Genomic DNA, 9,531 nt, shown 5'->3' with positions numbered 1-9,531 from the left:
TTGAAATAGTTGAGATACGATTGAAAAAAATGTCAATGTTCAAAGTGATATGAAGCATAAAGCATAAACTATAAATTCTTTTTTGAAAAAATCAATGAAGAGACTCTAAACTGCCATATGAAGGTTTCTTATAAAAATTGAAAGAATCGATCAATATGTTTCCGCACAGAATCAAAATGAATCTCCACTTGAGAGATCTAATGGGAAAAGGTAGTAGTAGGTATAACTCTTGCTTATCTTTTTGAATTATGATTAGGCATTGCATTAAACATTCTCAACAAAATGATAAGTTTACCTATAGTTCATTTTCATGATCGTTCTTCTCGGAAAAGTAAACAATAAAAATCAAGTGAAAATTTAGTGTTAGTATTAGTCATATTATCAATTAAAAAAAAAGAGGAGGATACTGATGTTGAATCTGGAGTTTTTGAGCGCTCGTGAATCAATTCAAGAATTGCGCGATTGTAGATCACATAACTGGATATAGAGGTTGAATGACGAACGCTCAAAAGCTCCTGACTGCAAGTCATCTCTTTCCTCATTTTTAAAAATTTTCGTCTTGAATTTTTCGTGATTCTGCTAATAGCAAAAATTTTGCGGGAGGCTTGAAATTGTTATTCTTTATATACACGCAAAATTTCGGACCTGTTGTTACAGTAATATTAGATTTTAGTTCTTCGATATACCTACTTCTTCAATTTTCTATGACTCTAATTAACGAATTGAATAATGACAAGAATTATCATCAATTATATGTACTATAATGGAATAATACTTCACATATAATAATAATAATAAGTTTATTCGTTCGAAAACTGCAAAATTTTTTTTTTAATTATGCCATTAACACGAATTTTGACATGGTTATTCTATATATGCTTGCAAAATCGAATTTGAAATCATGGAAATATTGGGTATATCTCTTCCAATATTCTTTTTGAATTTTTAGTGGTTCTGATGATGTGATCACTTTGAAATTTTGGACGAAGCTTGAATTTATTATTTGTTCTCCAGAACCAAAATCTCTCCTCCGTCGCTTTCGTGATTATGGTTGGATCAGGACATTTGGGTAGTTTATCCAATATTCTTCTCTGATTTTCGATGGTATTAGTTACGCGATCATCATGAAATTTTGCACGGGGCTCATCCTATAGATATTGTCATGAAATTTCGGATCACCAAACTATGTAAAATTCGTAATTATTATAATTTCGTTGTGTATTAGTGAATAAGTGAATCTATGTTTTCGTAACTATGTCCGAAATTCTTATCACTTCAAATTATTGATTGAGAATTCTTAAAATCAAATCCAATTCAAAATTTTCAATAAAATAAAACAAAGTTAAGATAAATATTTGAATGCTTATAAAAATTATTCTGCCACACTGTGGTTTCTTGACGTTTCATTTTGACTTGGATATTAAAAATTTCTAGTTTATATAAACAATAAAGAATGAAGAGTAAACTTCATAAATTCGTAAATGAACATAATTCAATATAATAATCAATTTGTTATTTTTGTAACCTATTTATCATCTGATAATGAAAATAAAGATAGAGAATTGATAAGTGCAATATCATTCAATAATTATCGACCAATTGTGCAAAATGCCAAGTTTTGTCTTCATACACATATGTATTTTGTACTTAATAATTAATTGTACAAATTTAATCAGGTCAGACTGAAATGAAATAATATATGTATTTCAAAGAATTGAAATAAATATTCATGCAGAATTTCTAAGGATTTTATCATCATAACAAAAGAACAAAAAATATTTTCCGTAAAATTTTGATATCTCAGAATCTATCCGTCGGATTACAATGAAATTTTGTATATAAAGTTCATCGATAAAGTGACTTCTCGAATACTAAGATTTGTGTAACTTTGACATGGAAAAATATTCATTTATAATACAAGTGCAGAAAGCATTGATATTCTCCCACAAGACCAACATTTAAAAACGAGCCACGAAGTGGCTGGAAAAAAAATTAAGGTATAATGTGCCCCTTTTATATTTCTGGTATATTGTTTGTCACGAGTCCAGGCCGAGTCAAAAATATGTACCGAGCTTTCTGGGGGTGATAGAATATTGAAAAATAAGTATAGTTTGATAAATGAACTTATGGCCCAAATGTCATATTGAGGGAGATATATCATATATCCTTCCAAAGTTGATAAAATTAAAAATATTCTCCACATAACTCCTAAACCGTGAATGCCACCAGATTAAATTTTTGTGCATAAACGTTTGTTGTTGAAATACATTTTTTCATTACAATTCTACATTTCTTACATCGTTAATAAGGGTGTTTTTAGAAGGTGAGTCATGATTTTTTTGGGACAACTTCTTTCGTTGTATTCGTTTTGGTGAAAAAATAGAAACATTCGATGGAGCGAAGAAAATAACATGAAACAGGTAGTCCAATCCAAATACAAAAAATTGAAATGTTTTCGAGATATTTAAGTTTTTCATCACATGATGTCAGCAGATTCATTCATCTCGAGATTCATCGATAACCATGAAAGTTATTCCAAAAAAATCATGACTCACCCTTTAAGAACACCCTTCATAACAATATAAAAAAAAGAAGTATAATAAAAACATGTATTTCAACAAAATACATTTATGCACGAAATTTCAATATGGTGGCATCACCCCCAGAAAACTTGTTACACGTTTTTGACTCACCCTGTATATCAAATAGGTATGCATCAAATCATGGGAGAGGTACAATCTGCGTCCTAATATTAGAGTTAATGTATTAGTGATATATTTATAGTCAAAGGTCCAAATCTGCCTATTACGGACTATGTGAACTAACCTCCCAAAAATTTCAGGGTTAAATGTCGCAATAACATTATCTTTCCTCAATATTTTCAAATTTTGAAAACCGGGGAAAATAAATAAAACCCTTCTCAAGGGTCATTGCTTTTAAAATTCTGTTCCTCCGACGTGAAATACGGTGGTCAATTATTGTACAATAATTCTGGGACGCCCTGTATATCTGCAAATTCAATTTGTCTTCAAATTTCTAATAGAGTTATACTGTTCTGAACCGTGGCTAGACAAGGGAAGATATGTTATCTAAATGATACTAGATGATACTTCATCATCCCCTCAATTATGGCCATCTGGTATATCGCAAGTTACTGCTACTTCTTCAGACAGCGCTCGCTCTACGCTGTAGTGGCTTGTGGCTTGTTGGACGTCATTTCAAGTGGTCTACCTAATTAGTACTTCAGATTATATATGTAGTTAGATATTTTGTCACCAACGTCACAATATTTTCTGGTACGGATCATAATATCTGGAGGAATTTTATGTTGTTAGATTGCATACGATTAGAAATTGATATGCTCTACTTTTGATTCCGTTATGAAATGACACATCCAACATTGACACATCGAATGAAAATGGATTCAGATGTATGAAATAAATTAATTACAAATCATAATAGCATATGCAGAAAAATTTATAATGAGCCAAAATATTTCCAAGAAAACTTTACCCAGAACTGACAGTTTTCTTAACTAGACCACATACTTCGTATAAATCCATGAAAAATTCTTCTTGTTTTCGGCGGCCATCTAAAGCATTCCTTGAAAGGTATTTGTTTCAGTTTGGTACGTAAATTGATTGACATGGAGCATTGATCCCTTTAGCTCAAGTTACAAAAGATAAAAATCATATAAGAAATTATTTCTTTCATGCTTTCGAGAGCTGCTGAAGCTGAATAATAATAACATTTCATCCAACTATTCAAAATCAAGCTACTAATACATCAGATTATTATCATTTAAATTTACTCTATGAACTCCATGCAACATATTTTTCAGCAAGAATAATCAATGCAACTGATTTTCCACTGATTTTCATTACCAAATCAAAGAAATCTTATATAAATATAACCGCTAAATGTAAGAAATATAAATAATAAGTTATCATTCCAAATTCCAAATACACTGCGCAAAAAAATTAACGCACATTCTGAAAATCTCAATTTTAATGAATGTTAACTCTACATTGACTTTATAACTTATTTTTTATGTTCTCTCGGGAAGGTTTTGAACGAAACAAGACACATAAAATGAAAGAAAAATTCAGGATTTCACCGAATCTTATGTGAAAGAAGAGAAATAAACAATTTTCAAAATACTGGAATGCTGATAAGTGAATTAATACTTGGTATTTTCACCCCTTGCGTTAATTACAGCTCGGCAACGACGGTTCATACTCAAAATGAGTGATCTTCAAATGTTCTGGTCTAATCCTTCCCAGATTTCTCTGAGTTGGATTCCTAAGTCATTAAGAGTAGCTGGATGATTTTCTGAACTTCTCAGCCTTCTATTGAGGTTGGCCCAAACCTGCTCAATCGGATTGAAATCTGGACTTCTTGCTGGTCATTCCATTCAAGAGACTTCAACCTCTTCAAGGTACTCCTGAACGAAGCGCGTACGATGGGGTCTGGCATTATAATTCATAAAAATGAAATTTTCAGCAATGTATGGGGCAAATGGCACTACATGCTCTTCAAGAATGTTCTTTATATACCTATCAGCATTCATAGCCCCATTAACAACGACCACTAGGTCTGTGCGAGCAGTCAAAGATATTCCACCCCATACCATAATCGATCCTCCCCCGAAACCAACGAAGAAACTCTCAAGTAACGTTCTTGAATGGCAGTTGTTACCCGTGGTCTACCCTGTCCTGGTCTTCGGACATTCATACCTGTCTCCCTGAATCGCTGCAACATTCTGGACACACTTGTATGGGAAACTCCAAACCTTTCTGCAATTCTTGTGTATGTCCACCCTTCTTCTCGCAAAACTACCGCTTGGGCACATTCCTCTTGTGTCAAATTGCGTGTTTCGCGTTGCATAGCGATCGAGTGTAGAAAATCAAACGAAAGAAAAACTATTGATCACTAGGATTGATCGAGAACAACTGATTTCAGAATGGAGCCAATACATTCAAAATCTGATCCTCTCATCTTTTTTTATTCCTGCTGGGAAAAAACATCTGTATTGAAGAAAAACGTTGAAAGTGGATAACATGAAATTTGAGATTTCCATAATGTGCGTTAATTTTTTTGCGCAGTGTAATATCCATTACTTGCAAATATTAAAATCGATATCCAAGGAATAAATTGTGAGAAATCTGTATAATTTGAGTTCGGAATAGCTCGGCAGATGCAGGTTATTAAAAAAGGTAAAATAAATAATTCAGTAAGTTTATATTTGTATCCATTGGAAAGCTGGAACATTATTATAAAAATTCGAGAAAAGCACTCTCTTGAAATACAGAAACATCTATTATAGCAGATGTGATTTAGGTCATTGTTCTCGATTATTCTATATAGATTAGAATTTCTTAAGATACTTTCCTCTTGAAATTCGGCATGATCAAGTGGTGATTTCACGTAAACGAACTAAATTTCAACTTCCAAAATGTTGTTACAGAAATATTGAGCATTTGTTCTCGACATTCTGCTTTATTTTCCTTGATTCTGGTGAAGCCATCAACATAAATTTCACTACGTATCTTGAAATTGTTGTACTTATAAAGATGCAAATTATCAACCCGATCATATCTGTTGTTAAGGAAATGTTGGGTATTTATTTTCCAATATTCTTCAAGAATCTTTCTCCCTAATAGGGAACTGAAATTTTTTTTTTGGATTCTTCAAAACTCCTAGCCTTCGAATCTTTTAGCAAAACGTTTCTTCGAAACGTCTAGCAAAAAAATGCTGAGAGTAGATTCCTCGGAGAGGAGGAAGAAAAAACTCCGGATCACCTGTTGACAGATTGGTTGCCAACGCAAAAAATGCTTTGGACAAGAAACTTGTAGAATTTTAAAAAAGAGCCTTCTTGAAACCATTCCAGATACTGGAGTTCATTAGAACTTTGGGACTGTAGGTTACGTAATAGTGAGAATAGCTCTGATGGAGGCAAAACAGACCATCAGGTCGCAGTGCAAAGGAATTAAATCTTAATCTACTAAACGTGTCCTTGTCCATATTCTTCTAGACCTTCGAAAGGGGACCCAGCATACCCTTCTTCAGAGTCTGCTAGCCTTAGTTGAAGCGTTAGAAGAGTTAGGAAAAATTGTGATATTTTGCGTAGGTTCTAAGTGACATGACTAATTTCTCGGAGCAAATTCCATATCACATGTTCTGGTTCTTTCCAGTGTCCTGGTTAGTCTCAATGTAACAAACCATCCCGTACTGTCAAAATTCCCACCTTCAACTTTTCAGGAATTGAGTTAAGCCCTTCAGAATAAATGGGAATGGGACTATTGAATTTGGATTCAGTTGTTGAATCTATAAGTAATCAAAAATAAATAATCGATAAATTTATAAATCTATAGATTTTTTCTCATTTTTCCTATTTTCTCTCATCTTTCATGAAGCAAAGAGTAATAAATAGAGATGTTTCATCAAATATGTATATTGCATTCGAAATAGAGGAAAATATTAATCTCATTTCCACAGAGCCACCGCCAGATATTTTGGCGTCCCGGCAAAATAAAATTTCGCCGCCCTTACTTCCTAATTGACTGCTTTTTAATTGAAATGTTTTGTTATTGTTACATATACAGGGTGTTCTACCATTGGCGTGAAGCCTTATTACGATCAAACTCTGAAATATCCGAATTTTTTTCGACATTAGTCTCCATTGAGCTACTTTCTCAATTTTTTTGGAAATACATACTGCATAAAACTTATAGTCTGAGAGCCAGAGAACGGCAGACTACACAAATTTTAGGAAAGCCTAAAATTTCCTCAGTGAGTCTGTGGTACCTATCAACCATGATGTGGCTACAATCTGGCGAGATAGGTGTGAAAATTTCATGTACTAAAAAAATATTTTAGGAATGTTGCCGTTTGGATAATTATGTCAAAATAACGGATGTTTTTTTTTCGAGGTATATAACTTTAAGTTGGCATTACTGTTCAAGATAGCGACCGATTTGATAGCTGTCAAGTGATTTATTCTCAGTTTGGTTTGGCAATTCATCATGAATATACTCACGCCTGAACAACGCTTGCAAATAGTGAAATTTGATTTCGAAAATAATGGTTCTGTGCGGAATACGTATCGCGCACTACGTCCATTTTATTTTGTTTAGCGATGAAGCGCACTTCTGGTTGAATGGCTACGTCAACAAATAAAACTGCCGCATTTGAAGTGAAGCTAATCCTCAAGTGTATGTCGAAACACCGTTGCATCCAAAAAAACTGAGTGTTTGCTGCGCTTTATGGACTGGTGGAATCATTGGTCCGTACTTCTTCAAAAACGATGATGGCCAGAACGTTACAGTCAATGGTGATCGGTATAGAGCCATGATTACTAACTTTTTCACTCCTGAATTGAACAACCATGATGACCAGGAGCTGTGGTTCCAACAAGACGGCGCAACATGTCACACAGCTCGTGCCACAATCGATTTATTGAAAGACACGTTTGGTGACCACCTAATTTCTTGTTTTGGAACTGTGAATTGGCCTCCAAGATCTTGTGATTTAACACCGCTAAACTACTTTCTGTGGGGCTATGTAAAGTCTTTGGTCTATGCGGATAAGCCACAAACCCTTGACCATTTGGAAGACAACATTCGCCGTGTTATTGCCGATATATGGCCACAAATTTTGGAAAAAGTCATCGAAAATTGGACGTTCAGATTGGACTACATTCGAGCCAGCCGTAGCGGTCATATGCCAGAAATCATATTTAAAATGTAATGCCACAAGATTATCTTGCGGATAAATAAAATTCATGTCAATCGAATATTCCATCGTTGTTTTATTGCAATTTAAAGTTCTATAGCTCTGAAAAAACACCCTTTATAATCTTATAGCTATTCAAAAACGAAACAGCAGGCGATTATCGCGGTTCTGAAGTGGAGGCAGAAATTTTTAATAAAAAAAAAGGTTTTTTCAATTCATAATATTCATATATTTTATAAGAATTGAAATTCATATATATTATTCTTTGAAGTTTCAGAAGTTTAAATTTCTGAAAGACCGATATGTCGGTTCCTTCGACCTAGAAGACAGTAAAATCTTTCACCAACCCCGAGTATAAAAATCCGGTTGGTCCAGATTTTAGTTCAATAATTTTGCCGTCGGATAGAAAAACTCTTTTCATGAAAAAAAGTTCAAATAAAAATATATATTTTTAAGTTTCTTTTGAGAGATACAGGGTGTTAAAGTTTGATTTCCTGAACGGATTGTTCATTTCTTGAGAATCCTTTAGGGGGGGTCAAGACTTTTAACGATGTGTGTACATTCATATGAAGTTTTCGTCTTATTATTGCATGTAGAATTTACCATTAAATTTTTCAACATAATTTTGAGATACCTGTAATCTGTATACCTATCTATTAATCTTGATTTCAGTTTTGTCCTGGTAATCCTAGGTACCTACTATTTTAGATAATCCCAACTTCTTGGCAGAGTGTTGATGTTTAGTCCATTGGCGAGAAAAAAGAAGATCATCACCGTTCAAATTATTTCACATAATAACCTAACCAGATTATTCTTCTCTCTATCTAATTTATTGGCAATGCACGGGGAATATTCGTTTATCTACTGGAGAATATCAACTAACATCGGAACGAATTTCAATTTTCACTTTCCCCATTCTCATCGATCTTCACTCATTCCCTTCATATCTGTGTTACATCTAAGTATACATCTCCCCGAAGCTTTCACAGTTTACGTTTTGGAATAAGCAGAATCGCAAAATCGAATTGAAAAACACTGCAAACTTTACACAATTCATTATTTCCTTCTACCTCGTCGAGTATCTCAAATTATCAAAAAAAAAATGGCTTACGAAATAAAAAAAAAATTGGTGACTCGTAGGTTTGCTGGGTCAAATATCAGCTAAACGTAAATAAATAACGTAATTCTTTGAACTCAATTTTGGTGAATATTTCGAAATTAAATTTATTCAATTCAGAATTGGAGCCAGAAGTATCAATGCGGAATATAATTTCAACCGATTCTCCTAGTTCAATAATAATACGATCATGAGTTTTGGCAGTTAAAAATCAAAGACTGAATAAAAAAAAATATTTCACGAAAACTTGGCCACATAGAATCATGAAATTTTAAAAACGCAATTCTTTAGTTATGCTGAATACAGTAACGACGCCAGCTTTCAAAAACAGGAGTGGCCAAAAGAAGGCTGGATTTTTTTTGTGGGGGCCAAAGTAAAGCAAAATTATAGTTCTGCTAATCTTTCAGCCTTAGTATGTCAAATTTTAGGGGGGGTCAGCAGAATTTAAGGGGGTCCCGGGACCCCTCCACCTAGCTTCGCCACTGGATGAGTACAATATTTTTCACCGCGGAGTCCTAGCGTTCAGAGTTCCGGAATTTATTCCAGCTGCTAGATATTCATCAATTCATTTTTGAGTTTATATTTAATATGTTTTTTCAACTTGATGCATTGAACGAAGAAGTAATAAATTTTAATACAGTTTTTCGTGATAGATTTTGATAACTACTTGACAATTGCCC

The sequence above is a fragment of the Harmonia axyridis genome, chromosome 2 (genome assembly GCF_914767665.1).
Source record: "Harmonia axyridis chromosome 2, icHarAxyr1.1, whole genome shotgun sequence".
Lineage (NCBI taxonomy): Eukaryota > Metazoa > Arthropoda > Insecta > Coleoptera > Coccinellidae > Harmonia > Harmonia axyridis.
The sequence above is the reverse complement of the archived record's forward strand: the minus strand, read 5'-3'. Positions refer to the sequence as shown.